Raw genomic sequence first — 6,310 nt, 5'->3', positions numbered from 1 at the left:
GGGATCAGAATAATAGAAAATGTATCTCAAATCAGGCAGGAGAAAACTCCTACATAAGTAAAAGTATTTCCAGTGATGCTCCAAGGTCAGAGATAATAAACTAAAATACAGATTGGATTGTCAGCAGGGCTGCATTCAGCCCTACACAGGTAGAGCCATACTACTACTTTCATAATTAAAATATATTACGTGAGTTGATAAATAGCCACTACCATGATCCCCAGAAACAAAGGAACCTGGAACCTCCCTACAACTTAGCATCCAAGGAGTTAACACTCAGTACACAAGTGGCCTTCAGGACCTCTCTGTCCTGAGTATTAAGGGACCAGTTGCCTATGTTAAATATCACACCCGGTGTGGCAGAATGTCCAGGGACATTAAATAAAAGGCATTTGGGATGGCTGTCCTCCTCTTTTCTCTGGCCCACATCTTCAGGAAATGTCCTGAAGAACTTCTTTCTTCAGAGAGTGAATAGCCTGCCTGTGGACAACTACTAACTTGTATGTTGAACCTGAGAAAGAAGCAGAGTAGAGCCTGAAGTAGCTCTGGATTCTTCTCAGAAGATATTGAAGAAGACAGATGAAAATAAAGTTTCTCAGGAGGATGAATAATGCTTAGCACTTTCTGAATATTTACTGGGTCCCAGGATCTGTTCTATACGATTTTATGTGTAAACTTATTCATTCCTTTCAACAACTCTGTGAGGAAGGTTCCTATTAGTACCCTCATTGCACAAATAAGGAAACTAAGGCTCAGGGAGGTATAGATTCTTAGCAGAGGTCTCAGAGCTAGTCAGTGGCAAAGCTGGGCTTCCAGTCCCACTCTAATCTGCTACACAATCCTGCCTGCCAGGTTCATTGATGGGCTCCCCTCCTAGATGGAACATCCAGGTTTCAACAATGAGAAGTCCTAGCTTGCTTGCTTCCCCATGACCGCTAATATCTTTTCAACAGATTCCCTATTGGCAAAAGTATACAGACTTGGTTTATGTTGCCTTTTACTTTTAATTGCATTTGTTATATAATAATAAAATAAGTGAACTAAAATAATAACTCAATAATCTAGGGTAAGTAATGAACCTGGATAAAACAAGCAAACAGAAGAAAGAAATTAGGTAGTATTTAATAAAATAAAATTTTAAATAATAAAATTATCAAGAATTAATAAGCAGGAATTAATGCAATAAAAGCACTCAATAGTAGATTTGATCAATAAAAGCAAAAGATGGTTCTCTCAATAGACCACCACCAACAAAAAAGTCTAACTAAAAATAAGTAACTACCTAGTATCAGAAACAAGTGAGAAAGCATAATTATTGCTATGGAGAAGATTTTGAAGATGTAAAAAATAGTGCTTTGGATGGCTATATAAGAAACCATTTTACCGACTATGTATATTATTTATTTTATGGAATATATAAATGGTCAAAACTGACAAAAGAAGAGATAAAAAGCTGAATATATAAATAAACAGAAAAAATGGAAAAGGCAGTCAATGACTTACCTTTAAAACAGTTTTAGGTACAAATTATTGTAGCTGATTTTGCGAAGCTTATCAGAGAAAAAGAATACTTAAGTCATATTGTCTCAGTATTGAAATAGAAAGCATCTCAACTCATTCATAAATCTGGCATATCTCTGTTAGTAAATCAGTCAAGAATAATAAAAAATACTAATTTTATTTATGAGTCAACAGAAAGCTACATAAAATATATCCCAATCAAATTCAGTAACATCTTAAAAGAATCACGCTGAAGTTTTATTGAGCACGTATATGATTAATAAAATACTCAGTAAATACTGGCTAGAAATGCAAGCATCATTCAACACTAGAAAATCCATGATGAAACTTATTAAAGATTTTAATGTCATTCTCATAGTTAATACTTATTTGATAAAATTTAGTACTCTTTTCTGACAAAAACTCTTAATGAAATAGAAATAAAAGAAAATATTCATTATGAATAAAAGGTATATCAGTCAGGACTCTGTTGAGGAAACAAAAGCTATTCTAAGTATTTTAAACAAGAATTTAATATAGGAAGTTGGTTACTTTCAAAACTGAAGTACACTTTGCTGTATCTTATCTCAATAAAAGTTTCAGAAAAACATTAGTTGGCAGGACAAGAGAAGTGAAGGCCTCAGAAAGTCTACCATTAGATTTTAGGTTTTCTGGAGTTTTCAGGAAATTAGGAAGTTGCCACTAACACCCTGGTTAGGAACTGCAAGAAACCACAGCTTCTGGTAACAACTGGCCGCTGTGCTGAGTTGGTTGACTCAGGAGGAGATGACAGGGATTGCCACAAAACCTCACTTCTGCAAAAGTTTGAGTATCTGTCCGCTACTGCTGGAGGAGAAATGATGATTTATTTTTCCCTCCTGCCTTCCAGATCTCAAACAAGTACATCTTAATGGTGGAATCTAAAACAGAAACTTGAGGGCAAAAGATTTAAGAAAATGTTGCCCTTAGGCTTCCAGCCCCTGTAGTACAGGAAGAGCATCAAAGGAAACTGGAATTCTGACAGTTTAACATAAACTGAGAACCTGTCACAATGAGGATTTGCAAACTTCTAGATAAATCTTAATTATCAATGATCGATAATTTTTAAGATTTTTTAAAAATTAATTTTATTGTGTATATTTGAAATTTACCACATGATGTTATGGGAGGCAACTAGATAACTATAAATTGTACAATGATTGCTATAGTGAAACAAATCAACCTTTCTTTCATCTCACATAGTTACTTCTTGTTGTAATAAGAATAGCTAAAATATACTTATTTAACAAAAGTTCCTAATACAATACAATTTTACTAACTTTAGTCCCCATATTGTACATTAAATCTCTAGGCTTTTTCATCCCTCATATCTGCTATTTTGTATTCTTTGAGCTACATCTCTCCATTTCCTCTCCCTCCTTACTCATAGTAACCACTGTTTCATTTTCTGTCTTTGTGTATTTGACTCTTTAAAATAATGTTCCACATACAGGTAAAATTATGCAACATTTTTCTTTCTGTGTCTGGCTTATTGTATTTAGCACAATATCCTCCAAATTCATTAATGTTATGGCAAATGGCAGCATCTCTTTATAAGGAGACATATATATATACACATATATATATGTAGTTGACCCTTCAACAATGTGAGGGTTAGGTGTACGAACCGTGCACAATAAAAAATTTGCATATAACTTTTGACTCCCCTAAAACTTAACTAATAATAGCCTATTGTTGACCAGAGCCTTACTGGTGATAACATTTGATAAACTCATATTTTGTATTTATATTGTATTCTGATAATAAAGTAAGCTGGAGAACATAATATTATTAAAAATAATTAAAAAGATAAAATATATTTACTGTTTATTAAGTGGAAGTGGATCACCAGAAAGGTCTCCATTCTCATCATCTTCATGTTGAGTAGCCTGAAGAGGAGGGGTTGGTCTTGCTGTTTCAGGGATAGCAGAGGCAGAGGAGGTGGAGGAAGTGAAAAAGGAGGCAGGAGACACAGGCACATTTTATGTAACATTATGGAAATAACATCATAATTTCTATCTGACATTTTGGTTTTTCATTTCTTAAAACTGTTTCTATATGGTATCAATTCTTCTTCTACTATTTGCTTTAGTGTCAGTGCCTATATCATAGAAGGGTCTCTGTTGTGAAAGAACACAAAAGCAATCTTGAATAATTGGAGACTTTTTGCCAGATTGTCTGATGTCAATTTGTTTTCTGACACTGCTTCCCTATCTCCTCATTGTCTGGCACTGGTTTGGAAGCATTCATCTCCATCACATTATCTACTGTCAATGCCTCTGGTGTGATGTCTGTTAGCTCTTGAATTTCCCCAGCGTTCATATCTTGAAAATTTTCACCCTCATTTTATTGCCTTATCTAAGGCCAATCTCTTTTATGTCCTTTATTGGCTCTGTTGTAAACCTTGTGAAGTCATGTACAACATCTGAACACAGATTTCTCTGGCAGAAATTTATTGTTTCAGGCTTGATGGCTTTCACTGCTTTTTCTATAACAATGATGGCATCTTTGATGGTACCATCCTTCCTGACTTTCATCATGTTCTCTATGAAGAGTATCTTCCATAGCATTGACAATCCTTTGGTTAGAGTACCATATATAATGAGACTTAAAGGTCCTTATGACCCCCTGATCTAGAGGCTGAATTAAAGACTTGTTGAAGGAAAGTAGACCACTTCAGTGCCTTTGGTGTTGAACTCATGGGGTTTTGAGTGGCCTGAGGCATTGTCCAACGTCAAAAAATCTTTAAAAGGCAGTTCATTACTGGCAAGGTGCTTCCTGACTTCAGGGACAAGGCATTAATGAAACTAATTCAGAAAAGGGTTTGTTCTTGTCCAGGCCTTTGTGTTGTACAACCAAAAAATTGTCAGCTTGTGTTTTTTTCCTTCAGGCTCAGGAGTTAGCAGCTTTATAGATAAGGGCAGTCTTGATCATTAAACCCAACCACATTTGCACGAAATGGTTGAGTTAGCCTATCCCTTCCTGCCTTAACTCCTGGTGCTTACATCTCTTTTTTACTAATAAATGTCCTTTCTGGAAGTTTTTCTTTCTAGAACATAGCACTTTCATCTGCTTTAGAAACCTGTTTAGGCAGATATTCTTTTTCCTCAATGATTTTTTTTAAATTACATCGTGGAACTCATCTGCTGCCTCTTGGTCAGCAGAAACTACTTCTCCTGTAATGTTGACATTTTAATAAGCCAAAGCTCTTTATGAAATTATCAAACCATTCTTTGCTGGGGTTAAATTATCCAGGTTTAGATCTTTCCCTTTCTTTTTGCTTTAAGTTGTCATATAATGACTTCACTTTTTCTTGAGTCATTTTAGAGTCTATAAGAATGCCTTTCTTATATCAATCCTATAACCACATAACAGCTGTATTTTCAATATGAGATAAAAATGTATTTCACAGAAAGTGCAAAGTTTTCATGTTTGCTTGTACAGTGGCACAAAAACCTCACAAATTTTATTTTTCTTTTCTTTTCAACGGTTCTTATTCTGAATTCATTTATCTTGAAATGCTGGAAAACTGCAGCTGTAGACCTCAATCTACAGTATCTCAAGTAATTCAACTGTTTCTTGTAATGCCATGGCTTTTCTCTCCTTCTTCAGAGCACATCCAGTATCACTAGTGGCACCTTGTAGGGGTCACATGGTGTTATTCAAAGTTTACTACATTGCACTAAACATGATGGGAAATACACAAGAACCCAAGGTATCGCTTTTTATTGTGATATGAAATTTACTGGAGACAAAATCCTCATCAGAAATGATTTGTGTCATATGGTTTAAGTGGATACTCACAGTACTTGGGATCACCACAGTAGTAACAGGAGGTGGCTACAAAGTTATTACAGTAGTACAGTACGCACTTAACTTTATGCAGTTATGATTTAACACTGCATTTTTATATTTACGTTTCTCTTGACAGCAAATATCATCATATATGGTCTGTGCTTGTGTGCATAAGTTTGGATAAATGTTGGATTTTTATAATAGATTTGTGTATATTTTATCATTGTAATTGATAAAATAGTGTCTCCATATATTTTATGCATTCATAACATATCTACCTTTTTCTTATTTTTTAAAAAATATTTCTAGGCTATGTGGTTTGTCTGCAAGTTTTTTTTCAAGTATTTGCAAATCTCCACACAATTTTCAACATATTTGTTGAAAACATTCTTAGATTAGAGGACCTGTGCAGTTCACACTGTGTTGTTCAAGGACCAACTTTATGACTATGTATATATATCACATTTTCTTTATCCATTTGTACACCAATGGGCATTAAGTTGTTTTCATTTTTCGTATCTTGGCTATTGTGAATAATGCTGCAGTGAACATGGAAGTACAGATATCTTTATGAGGTGGTGATTTCATCTCCTTTCGGTGTATACCAGAAAAAGAATTGCTGGATTATAGAGTAGTTTTTTTTTTTTTTTTCGGGTCGGATGGGTAATATGCCAAGATCATAATAAGGTTCAGAGAGTGGCACATCTCACACATTCGTGTGAAAACCCAGTCATCATGCTCATGAACTACAAAAAGATGAGTAATTCTATTTTTAATTTCTTTCGGAACCTCCATACTGCATACTGTCTTTCATAATGGCTATACCCATCTAGAATCCCACCAACCGAGTAGTAGGATTGTCTTTTCTCTATACCCTTGTCAACATCTGTCTTTTTGATAGTAGCCATTCTCTATACCCTTGTCAACATTGTCTTTTTGATAGTAGCCATTCCTCCAGGTGTGAGGTGATTCCTAG

The 6,310-nt window shown here is 34.8% G+C and overlaps 1 non-coding gene across 1 annotated transcript; it reads right to left on the bottom strand.

Moving 5' to 3' along the window:
* Positions 1 to 5,987: 5,987 nt before the first annotated feature.
* Positions 5,988 to 6,092, bottom strand: LOC111546218. The gene has a single exon (XR_002732695.1). It is a non-coding gene; the product is annotated as a small nucleolar RNA U13 (small nucleolar RNA).
* Between the last annotated feature and the right edge of the window lie 218 nt (positions 6,093 to 6,310).

This window comes from Piliocolobus tephrosceles, chromosome 11, assembly GCF_002776525.5.
Source record: "Piliocolobus tephrosceles isolate RC106 chromosome 11, ASM277652v3, whole genome shotgun sequence".
In the NCBI taxonomy this organism is placed as follows: domain Eukaryota; kingdom Metazoa; phylum Chordata; class Mammalia; order Primates; family Cercopithecidae; genus Piliocolobus; species Piliocolobus tephrosceles.
The sequence above is the reverse complement of the archived record's forward strand: the minus strand, read 5'-3'. Positions and strand labels throughout refer to the sequence as shown.